The 12,732-nt window shown below is 42.9% G+C and overlaps 1 pseudogene; it reads left to right on the forward strand.

Moving 5' to 3' along the window:
- Nucleotides 1–12,732, forward strand: part of LOC111955391 (vesicle-associated membrane protein-associated protein B/C-like) — a 34,121-nt pseudogene that overhangs the window by 7,405 nt on the left and 13,984 nt on the right.

The following is a 12,732-nucleotide window of genomic DNA, read 5'->3' on the forward strand; positions in this document are numbered from 1 at the left end:
CCTCTGTTTTCAAAAACCTGTTTTTGCTTTATCATTATGGGGTATTGTGTGTAGATTGATGAGGGGGGGAAAATACATTTTCGAATAAGGCTGTAATGTAACAATGTGGAAAAGGTCAAGTGGTCTGAATATGCAAACATTGCAGTATTGGCAAAATAGATTTCAATTGATTAAACATTAAATTGATTTCATTATGATTGAAATATATGGGCCCATGTAGCCTATATCTTTTAATGCAGTCATCTCAGTTTTATTTTAAAGCATATGTTTATCCTTCACGTATTTGTAACAATTGCAAACACTTTGGCAACTTTGTATTTGTAGTCAACTTCGTTCTGAAGTTATCAGCRGTCACAGAGACGATAAGATCTTCATTTTACGTTTAGCTGAGATCTTTTGTGAATAAAGTGATGCGGAAGGGCAAACAAGCATGTAACAACGCACTTAGCTGTTCTATGAGTGATCTGAGGCAGTTGGTAAATAACGAGCGTTTTCAAGTGCAACTTCAGTAACAATGGTTTTTGGGAAACCGCTTGGAGATTTAACGATGGTTCTAATGATTAACTTAGCCTTAAGATGCTTTTGGGAAACCAGGCCATGGTTGGTTGCAGTGACTTGAGGCTAGTAGTGTTCCTTCCATTCCCCTGGTGCCTCATGTCTTCTTGTTCTTCAAGGACAGCCATTAGCCTACCTTGACTAGGCTATTTAGAGATTTTGACAATTAGAGATTATTAGAAGCAAATTGAAGGTAATTGGAGCCCTCAGTGATTCAAGGTATTCCACACAGTTTTGACCAAATTAAATAAAGCTGTAAAAATATAGGCCTACGGCCCTCCCGAGTGGCGCAGCGGTCTAAGCACGCATCGCAGTGCTTGAGGCGTCACTACAGACCCGGGTTCGATCCCAGGCTGTGTCACAGCCGGCCGTGACCGGGAGATCTATGAGGGGGCACACAATTTGCCCAGCGTCTTCCGGGTTAGGGGAGGGTTTGGCCGGCCAGGATGTCCCATCGTGCTCAAGCCACTCGTTGTGATGGGTCTGGGTATTTTTTTGGTCACCAGCTGGACAGTGTTTCCTCTGACACATTGGTGCGGCTGGCTTCAGGGTTATGCGAGCAGTGTGTCAAGAAGCAGTGCGGCTAGGCAGGGTCCTGTTTCAGAGGACGCATGGCTCTCGACCTTCGCCTCACCCGAGTCCGTATGGGAGTTGCAGCGATAGGACAAGACTGTAACTACCAATTTGGATATCACGAAATTGGGAAGAAAAAGGGTTCAAAGTAAAAAAATATATATATATATAAATTACAAAAAATTATACAAATATATTTGCACCACACCTGGTTGGTTGACCCTCACAGCCAGCTACGTCCTTCCCAATTCTCCTCCCCCAACCAGTAGTTTCCTATATCCTCCAAACCCTGCTTTCCTTTAGATAGGTCTACTAGGCCCAGGCTGTTGTATACGTTTAGGCTTCTTTTCTTATTGATAGGCCTAATAGATAAAAAATACCAAATTATTGTCCCTGTGGCACTGAAGTAATTTATTTCCAGATCCTCTAGAACAGGGTTTCCCAAACTTGGTCCTTGGGACCCCAAGGGGTACATGTTTTGGTTTTTGCTCTAGTACTACACAGCAGATTCAAATAATAAACGAATCATCAAGCTTTGATCATTTGAATYAGCTGTGTAGTGTTAGGACAAAAACCAAAAGTTTCACCCCTTGAGGTCACCGAGGACCGAGTTTGGGAAACGCTGCTGTAGAAGGTCTATGCCTTCTCCTCTTAGATGTTTTGTGAGCTGAACCTAGTAGGCTAAACTATACGTTTACTCCAGGCTGTCAGTTTAAAGGCCACTTTTTTATAGTTCTGTAGAACGAGAGCCATTAGTGACAGTAATACTGGTAGCCAATCCTTTCTTGGAAGTTAAAGAAAACCTGCCCTCATATTAAGCCCACTCTTGTGTTTTTTTTGTGTGTGTTTTTTTTTACAAAGACTTGATTCACTACAACCGAGCAATTAATGGAACTGCAACTGGACATAGGGCCCAACGATTTATGCTTTCATCTCATCTTCTAAATGGCATGTTATTATAATATTATTATATTTCTAAATTAGCCATGGCCTTAATTGCATCAGCTGCTCTACTTATTCAAATTGAGTAATAACATCTAGTTTTCAGTTTTCCCCTGACCACTCCCAAATTGCTATTTGCTGAGAAGGTATTTGTTTCTTTTTTTTKACCATTTTAATAAAAAATCACAGTAAGGTACTCAATTGTTACCCAGAAATGATTTGATATTGAGATAGCAATGGACCTTTAATAAAACAATTTTTTCTTTTGCTTTTATCAACAAAAATGGAACGCGCAAAAAAAAACTGTCATCTTCATATGTGTTGTAGCGTAGACCCTATTTTACATCATCTGAGGTGTTGTGCCCGCCATTGGTTGAGACACAGCATACTCTTGAATACAGGGTGGGTGTCATGTAAGTATGTTAGTAAAATATTTTTTTWWACTTTCAAATGGTACCACAAGGATGGTTGGAGGTCCACACATCAGAGAATATTGACTTAAGTGGGAATATCCATTGTTATAATTTAAACTGTTAATCCTCCATATGAAACCTATTGAAATAATAAATATAGATAATAGAATAGATATTCTCATTCAATTTGACATTCGATGGTGGATGGACTGACGGCCATGTTTCTGGTAGTAATTGTAAGTTAAAGTTTCAATTAAATGTATATGTCAATGGTGTACCAGCTAAATTRCAGCGGYCTGAAAGGATAGGTCCATTCTATGAATTCTATATGATTGAAATGACAGTCACTGACAGCCATTCTGTATTCAAGAGAATGCTGTGTCTCAACCGATGGCTGGCACAACACAAACACCAAAGATGATATGAAAGAGTCTAAGCTACAGTACAACATTTGTGAAAATGAGAAAAATCTGAGTTTACGCGTTTTTAGATAATTGACGTTAAAGGTTAAAAAATTGCATTTTTTATGAAACCTTTTTTTTCAAGAAATTATAGAATAGTTTGACAACCCTGTTTGTAAGCTATAAAATGATATCAAATTCAACCGTTTGTCTTTTTCAGTGATGGTGGGTTATGCACAATGGGTTTACTTTGAGAACCTCCTGAGTGTTTTGTCATTCATGTCCAAAATGTCCCTTTCTGACCACTTCTACCATGGGCAAAACATGTATGGAAGGTTTCGTTCAAATCAAAAAGGCTGCAGTCAAAGTGATTTAAATCAGATGGAACGGCCCTAGAGTGAGGTTAGTAGAGGCAACTGTATTATGGTTCAGGCTATAACCAAAGTCTGGGATTCTATTTTGGTGTTGGCGTCTGACCTAATGTGTCAACGTCCATACACCTCAAACGCATGTKGATGAAGCCGTGCTCCAGATAATAATCTGATGGTATCAATTAGGCCTACTGCCCTTTCAGTGACTAGGCCTACACGTCTGGATGTGGGTCATTAGCTAATACAGTTCATAGATGTCCCCACTCAAAAGCATAGGCCCCCTATAGCTCAAAAGTAGGCCTCCTAACCTTGGATTAGTATTCAGACTTGTTGTCCTTAGAATGTGTTCCTCTATGTTGTAACTTCCCTCGCTTCAAACCTTTTCCTCATTCTGAAATGGCGATCCGGCACGTGACGGACCTCCGCTTTTATGCCTTTTGATGTGCTGAGTCAGTAACATTCATTTGATTAGCTCACCATGTTTTCTCTACGGTTTGCACAGCTTTCACATGCATTAGTCTGTCTGCTTGTGGCAATTTCGTGCACTCTCTTTCTGTCAGCAGTTATCCGTGCTTCGCATCAATCCCAGTGTTATAGAATGTGATAGCCTTGTGATTTTGAAACCCCAGTGATATAGAAGTGTGATAGCCTGTGATTGGAACCCCAGGTGATATGTAGATGTGAGCCTTTGTGATTGGAACCCCAGGTGGATTATAGAATGTGATAGCCTTGTGATTGGAACCCCAGTGATATAGAATGTGATAGCTTGTGATTGGAACCCCAGGTGATATAGAATGTGATAGCCTTGTGATTGGAACCCCAGTGAATAGAATGTGTAGCCTTGTGGATTGGAACCCAGGTGATAATAGAATGTGATAGCGCGCGGTTGTGATTGGAACCCAGGTGATATAGAATGTGATAGCCTTGTGATTATGGAACCCCAGGTATATAGAAGTGATAGCCTTGTGATTGAACCCCAGGTGATATAGAATGTGATAGCCTTGTGATTGGAACCCAGGGTGATATGTGTCCAGGTGCCTATAGAATGTGATAGCCATTATGTGATTGGAACCACAGGTGTCTGTAACCTGCCTGGCGTGTTTCTCAGCATAGGTTTTAGTAGACGAACTGATTTGTCGCTGAGCCCGTCATTGTTCCTCATTGTCTCAAAGCAAGGAGTTGTGACGCATGCCCCCTTTGGGAAAATCCAGATTTGTATTGTGTTGTTGTTCATTTCTTTAATCAGGAAGTTGGCCAACTGTGGACAATGATGTCATTATTGAATCGGCAATTGAAACAATAACAAAGTTCATCCCTTCCACTGGTAAACAGCTAATATTTWGGGTTCTGATGACAGTTGATCTACGCTCATGAGGCCTTAAATAATATGTTATTTTCTTCAAGAATCAATGGGTACATCATTAATTTAAGTCCAAACATTTATGTAGCAACTGCAGATTGTCCCTTTAGGCCCACTTCTGTAAAGCCTGTTGTCTGTGAAGTCGCCTATTGTCGGTCTAAATCCCAGTATATATTTAGGTTTGATTAAAAAACGAATAATAATAAAAAGATGGAGGCTCCAGCTTCTCTAACCCTTTTCCGTTTTGGGACCTTGTTCTCCCTCCACAGGTCCCTTCTCGGATGTGGTCAACACCACCCTAAAGCTCGCCAACCCCACAGACAGGAATGTGTGCTTCAAAGTCAAGACGACGGCCCCGCGCCGTTACTGCGTCCGGCCGAACAGCGGCGTCCTCGACGCCGGCACCTCAATCAACGTCTCAGGTAGGCCTACGTTTTATATTGTGGATCTCGTTGTGGATTGTGGATACTTTCCCAATGTTCCCAGGTTTTTCAGAAAGCCTTGTTGGAGGAATTGTGCAACCCTAACAGGCCAGGGAAAACTAAGTGTGGATTGCAGTCTCTCCTTCTCCGTAGACTGTTTTCAATGTAATGAAACAAATATGCACCTTAGAGACTGCTGCCCCATGAGCACTGGTCACTTTAATAATGTTTACAGCGTATTCGGAAACTTTTCATACCCCTTTTTCCACATTTTGTTACGTTACAGCCTTATTCTAAAATGTATTAAATAAAACATTTTCCTCAATCTACACACCATACCCCATAATGACAAAGCGAAAACAGGTTTTGCAAATTTATTTAAAAAAAWTAAAACCGATACCTTATTTATATAAGTATTCAGACCCTTTGCTATGAGACTTGAAATGTAGCTGTTTCCATTGATCATCCTTGAGATGTTTCTACAACTTGGAGTCCACATGTGGTAAATTCAATTGATTGGACATGATTTGAAAAGGCACACGCTTGTCTATATAAGGTCCCACAGTTGAAAGTGCATGTCAGAGCAAAAACCATGAGGTCGAAGGAATTGTCCATAGAGCTCCAAGACAGGATTCTGTCGAGGCACAGATCTGGGTAAGGGTAACAAAACATTTCAGCACCATTGAAGGTCCCGACGAACACAGTRGCCTTCATCCATCTTAAATGGAAGAAGTGTGGATCCACCTAGACTCTTCCTAAAGCTGCCCGCCCAGTAAAACTGAGCAATTGGGGGAGAAGGGCCTTGACCAAGAACCCGATGCACTCTGACAGCTCCAGCGTTCCTCTGTGGAGAGGACCTTCCAGGAGGGACAACCACCTCTGCAGACTCCACCAATCGGGCCTTAATGGTAGAGTGGCCAGACGGAAGCCACTGCTCAGTAAAACGCACGACCAGCCCGCTTAGAGTTTGCCAAAAGGCACCTAAAGGACTGACCATGAGAAACAAGATTCTTTGGTCTGATGAAAACCAAGATTGAACTCTTTGGCATGAATGCCAAGCGTCACATCTGGAAGAAACCTGGCACCGTCCCTACAGTGAAGCAGGGTGGTAGCAGCATCATGCTTGGGGATGTTTTTTCAGTGGCAGGGACTGGGAGACTAGTCAGGATCAAGGGAAAGATGAACGGAGCAAAGTACAGAAAGATGAATTGTTGAAAAACCTGCTCCAGAGCGCTCAAGACATCAGACTGGGGCGAAGGTTCACCTTCCAACAGGACAACGACCCTAAGTACACAGTCAAGACAATGCAGGAGTGGCTTCGGGACAAGTCTTTGAATGTCCTTGAGTGGCCCAGCCAGAGCCTGGACTTGAACCCGATCAAACATCTCTGGAGAGACCTGAAAATAGCTATGCAGCAACGCTCCCCATCCAACCTGACCGAACTTGAGAAGGTCTGCAGACTGCAGAGGAGAATGGGAGAAATTCCCCAAATACAGGTGTGCCAAGCTTGTAGYGTCATACCCAAGAAGACTCAAGGCTGTAATCGCTGCTTCAACAAAGTACTGAGTAACATGCTGACTAGACCGGAAACGTCGCGTGCGCGAGCATCGCAAAATAAATKTAGAAATCCATGTTATTCAATTATTGCACCCACACTGCTCACGCGTGCCAACGAGTGTCTGCGTTGCCAAGGGCTAAAATAGAACTCCTTTCTATTTCTGACGCAGATCGCGCTGCAAGTCCTGCCTCTCCCATCTCCTCATTGGTTTATAGAAGCGGGTACCCACGTGCCATCTCCTCATTGGTTATACCCATGTGGGTGATTGAAAGACGAAATGTTTTGCCGGTTGTCGTGGTAATACTATGAAAGTGTAGATGCCAATAACCATATAAGTTCAAAGATGAAAAAGCCTGGAAGGAGGAGAGATGACTAGAAACGATTCGGTTGGCCGTTTTATGTGTGGATTAATTGTCGGTGTAGAGGACCTTGTGCATTTCAGGTAAAATAACAACTCAAAGTTTATATCCCAGGACAAATTAGCTAGCAACAGCAAGCTAGCTAAAAATAGGACAAATTAGCTAGAAACGGCAAGCTAACTAGCTAAATTGCAATACATGTTTAATGCTTTTCGACCTGTCCCCAAATGAATGTCATTGATTCAGAGTTTGGTTTGATATTTTAACCTGCGTGTGGTGATCGCGTTTGGTGTAGGGGGACAAAATAAATGTATGCACGATAGCGCACGTGCGCCGAATCCGGTTTGGATTCCGTGTAAAGGGTCTGAATACTTATGTAAATGTGATTTCTCTTTTTTTTGCAAAACATTTAAAAAATCTGTTTTTGCTTTGTCATTATGGGGTATTGTGTGTAGATTGGTGAGGGGAAGAAACTATTAAGTCCATTTTAGAATAAGGCTGTAATGTAACAAAATCGTGAAAAAGTCCAGGGGTCTGAATACTTTCCGAATGAACTGTTCATACCGTTTTACACACTTCATATGTATATATTGTACAGTCGTGACCAAAAGTTTTGAGAATGACACAAATATTTATATTCACAAAGTCTGCTGCCTCAGTTTGTATGATGGCAATTTGCATATACTCCAGAATGTTATGAAGAGTGATCAGATTAATTGCAATTCATTGCAAAGTCCCTCTTTGCCATGCAAATKAACTGAATCCCCAAAAAACATTTCCACTGCATTTCAGCCCTGCCACAAAAGGACCAGCTGACATCATGTCAGTGATTCTCTCGTTAACACAGGTGTGAGTGTTGACGAGGACAAGGCTGGAGATCACACTGTCATGCTGATTGAGTTCGAATAACAGACTGGAAGCTTCAAAAGGAGGATGGTGCTTGGAATCATTGTTCTTCCTCTGTCAATCATGGTTACCTGCAAGGAAACACGTGCYGTCMTCATTGYTTTGCACAAAAAGGGCTTCACAAGCAAGGATATTGCTGCCAGTAAGATTGGACCAAATCAACCATTTATCGGATCATCAAGAACTTCAAGGAGAGCGGTTCAATTGTTGTGAAGAAGGCTTCAGGGCGCCAAGAAAGTCTAGCAAGCGCCAGGACCATCTCCTAAAGTTGATTCAGCTGCGGGATCGGGGCACCACCAGTACAGAGCTTGCTCAGGAATAGCAGCAGGCAGGTGTGAGTGCATCTGCACGCACAGTGAGGCGAAGACTTTTGGAGGATGGCCTGGTGTCAAGAAGGGCAGCAAAGAAGCCACTTCTCTCCAGGAAAAACATCAGGGACAGACTGATATTCTGCAAAAGGTACAGGGATTGGACTGCTGAGRACTGGAGTAAAGTCATTTTCTCTGATGAATCCCCTTTCCGATTGTTTGGGGCATCCGGAAAAAAGCTTGTCCGAAGAAGACATGGTGAGCGCTACCATCAGTCCTGTGTCATGCCAACAGTAAAGCATCCTGAGACCATTCATTTGTGGGGTTGCTTCTCAGCCAAGGGAGTGGGCTCCCTCACAATTCTGCCTAAGAACACAGCCATGAAGAAAGAGTGGTACCAACACATCCTCCGAGAGCAACTTCTCCCAACCATCCAGGAACAGTTTGGTGACGAACAATGCCTTTTCCAGCATGATGGAGCACCTTGCCATAAGGCTAAAGTTCTAACTAAGTGGCTCGGGGAACAAAACATCGATATTTTGGGCCCATGGCCAGGAAACTCCCCAGACCTTAATCCCATTGAGAACTTGTGGTCAATCCTCAAGAGGTGGGTGGACAAACAAAAACCYGCAAATTCTGACAAACTCCAAGCATTGATTATGCAAGAATGGGCTGCCATCAGTCAGGATGTGGCCCAGAAGTTAATTGACAGCATGCCAGGGTGGATTGCAGAGGTCCTGAAAAAGAAGGGTCAACACTGCAAATATTGCCTCTTTGCATCAACTTCATGCTGTCAATAAAATCCTTTGACACTTATGAAATGCTTGTAATTATACTTCAGTATTCCATAGTAACATCTGATAAAAGTATCTAAAGATACAGAGGCAGCAGACTTTGATGAATTGTGAAAATGTATATTTGTGTCATTCTCAAAACTTTTGGCCACGACTGTATTCTAGTCACGCATAATCCTATATAACTACTGCTGTACAAACCTTTTCTAGTCATATACTGTCTATACTCACCATCATATACACTGAACAAAAATATAAACACAACCTGTAAAGTGTTTGTCCCATTTTCATGAGCTGAAATAAATGATCCCAGAAATGTTCCATTCACACAAAAAGCCTATTTCTCTCAGATTTTGTGCACACATTTGATTACATCCTGGTTAGTGAGCATTTCTCCTTTGCCAAGATAATCCATCCACCTGACAGATGTGGCATATCAATAAGCTGATTAAACAGCATGATCATTACAGAGGTGCACCTTGTGCTGGGGACAATAAATGGCCACTCTAAAATATACAGTATTGACACACAACACAATACCACAGATGTCTCAAGTTTTGAGGAAGTGTGCAATTGGCATGCTGACTGCAAGAATGTCCACCAGAGCTGTTGCCAGATAATTGAATGTTAATTTCTCTACCAAAAGCCGCCTCCAATGTCATTTTAGAGAATTTGGCACCGGCGGTTTGCTGATGTCAATGTTGTGAACATGGTGGGGTTATGGTATGGGCAGGCATAACGAAGAGATAACGAGCACAATTTAATTTTATCTATGGCAATTTGAATGCACAAAGATTCCTTGCCGAGATCCTGAGGCCCATTGTCGTTACATTTTTGTTCAGTATGCAGTACAAGTCAAAAGTTTGGAAACACCTACTCATTCAAGAGATTTTATTTATTGATACTATTTTCTACATTGTAGTCTAATAGTGAAGACATCACAACTATGAAATAACACATATGGAATCAYGTAGTAACCAAAAAAGTGTTAAACAAATCAAAATAGATTTTAGATTCTTCAAAGTAGCCACCCTTGCGCTGATGATATCTTTGAACACTCTTGGCATTCTCTCAACCAGCTTCACCTAGAAGGCTTTTCCAAAAGTCTTGACGGAGTAATTCCCACATATGCTGAGCACTTGTTGGCTGCTTTTCCTTCACTCAGCGGTCCAACTCATCCCAAAACATCTCAATTGGGTTGAGGTCGGGTGATTGTGGAGGTCAGGTCATCTGATGCAGCACTTCTTCACTCTCCTTCTTGGTCAAATAGTCATTACACAGGCTGGAGATGTGTTGGGTTATTGTCCTGTTGAAAAACAAATGATAGTACCACTAAGCGCAAACCAGATGGGATGGCGTATCACTGCATAAAGCTGTGGTAGCCATGCTGGTTATGTGTGCCTTGAATTCTAAATAAATCACAGACAGTTTCACGAGCAAAGCACCATCACACCTCCTCCATGCTTCACAGTGGGAACTACACATGCGGAGATCATCCGTTCACCTACTCTGCGTCTCACAAAGACACAGCGGTTGGAACCAAAAATCTCAAATTTGGACTCATCAGACCAAAAGACAGATTTCCACCGGTCTAATGTACATTGCTTGGGCCAAGAAACACGAGCAATCTCTTTTTAAAATGTTAATTTATTTCACCTTTATTTAACCAGGTTGGCCAGTTGAGAACAAGTTCTCATTTACAACTGTAACCTGGCCAAGATAAAGCAAAGCAGTGGGACACAAACAACACAGTTACACATGGGATAAACAAACATACAGTCAATAACACAATAGAAAAATCTATATACAGTGTGTGCAAATGTAGTAAGATCAGAGAGGTAAGGCAATAAATAGGCCATAGTGGCAAAATATTTACAGTTTAGCAATTAAACACTGGAGTGATAGATGTGCAGAAGATGAATGTGCAAGTAGAGATACTGGGGTGCAAAGGAGCAATGAAATAAATAACAATATGGAGATGAGGTAGTTGGGTGGGCTATTTACAGATGGGCTGTGTACAGGTGCAATGATCGGTAAGCTGCTCTGACAGCTGATGCTAAAAGTTAGTGAGGGAGATATAAGACTCCAGCTGTAGTGATTTTTGCAATTCGTTCCAGTCATCGGCAGCAGAGAACTGGAAGGAAAGGCAGCCAAAGCAGGAGTTGGCTTTGCGGATGACCTGTGAAATATACCTGCTGGAATGCGTGCTACGGGTGGGTGCTGCTATGGTGACGAGTGAGCTGAGATAAGGCGGAGCTTTACCTAGCAAAGATTTATAGATGACCTGGAGCCAGTGGGTTTGGCGACGAACATGAAGTGAGGGCCAGCCAACAAGAGCATATAGGTCGCAGTGGGGGTAGTATATGGGGCTTTGGTGACAAAACGGATGGCACTGTGATAGACTACATCCAATTTGCTGAGTAGAGTGTTGGAGGCTATTTTGTAAATTACATCGCCGAAGTCAAGGATCGGTAGGATAGTCAGTTTTACGAGGGTATGTTTGACAGCATGAGTGAAGGATGCTTTGTTTAGCGAAATAGGAAGCTGAGATTTAATTTTGGATTGGAGATGCTTAATTTGAGTCTGGAAGGAGAGTTTACAGTCTAACCAGACACCTAGGTATTTGTAGTTGCCGACAWATTCTAAGTAAGAACCGTCCAGAGTAGTGAAGCTAGGTGGCGGGTGCGGGCAGCGATCGGTTGAAGAGCATGCATTTAGTTTTACTTGCATTTAAGAGCAGTTGGAGGCCACGGAAGAAGCTCGTTTGGAGGTTTGTTAACACAGTGTCCAAAGAAGGGCCAGACGTATACAGAATGGTGTCGTCTGCGTAGAGGTGGATCAGAGAATCACCAGCAGCAAGAGCGACATCATTGATGTATAGAGAGAAAGGAGTCGGTCCGAGAATTGAACCCTGTGGCACCCCCATAGACTGCCACAGGTCCGGACAACAGGCCCTCCGAWTTGCCACACTGAACTCTATCTGAGAAGTAGTTGGTGAACCAGGCGAGGCAGTCATTTGAGATACCAAGGCTGTTGAGTCTGCCGATAAGAATGCGGTGATTGACAGAGTCGAAAGCCTTGGCCAGGTTGATGAAGACGGCTGCACAGTAATGTCTCTTATCGATGGCGGTTATGATATCGTTTAGGACCTTGAGCGTGGCTGAGGTGCACCCATGACCAGCTCGGAAACCAGATTGCATAGCGGAGAAGGTACGGTGGGATTCAAAATGGTCGGGGATCTGTTTGTTAACTTGGCTTTCGAAGACCGTAGAAAGGCAGGGTAGGATAGATATAGGTCTGTAACAGTTTGGGTCTGGAGTGTCTCCCACATTGATGAGAGGGATGACCGCGGCAGCTTTCCAATCTTTAGGGATCTCAGACAATACGAAAGAGAGGTTGAACAGGCTAGTAATAGGGGTTGCAACAATTGCGGCGGATAATTTTAGAAAGAGAGTGTCCAGATTGTCTGTCTAGCCCAGCTGATTTGTAGGGGTCCAGATTTTGCAGCTCTTTTAGAACATCAGCTATCTGGATATGGGTGAAGGAGAAATGGGGGAAGCTTGGGCAAGTTGCTGTGGGGGGTGCAGAGCTGTTGACCGGGGTAGGGGTAGCCAGGTGGAAAGCATGGCCATCCGTAGAAAAATGCTTATTAAAATTCTCGATTGTCGTAGATTTATCGGTGGTGACAGTGTTTCTTAGCCTCAGTGCGGTGRGCAGCTGGGAGGAGGTGCTCTTATTCTCCATGGACTTAGTGTCCCAGAACTTTTTGG

This window comes from Salvelinus sp. IW2-2015, linkage group LG30, assembly GCF_002910315.2.
Source record: "Salvelinus sp. IW2-2015 linkage group LG30, ASM291031v2, whole genome shotgun sequence".
In the NCBI taxonomy this organism is placed as follows: domain Eukaryota; kingdom Metazoa; phylum Chordata; class Actinopteri; order Salmoniformes; family Salmonidae; genus Salvelinus; species Salvelinus sp. IW2-2015.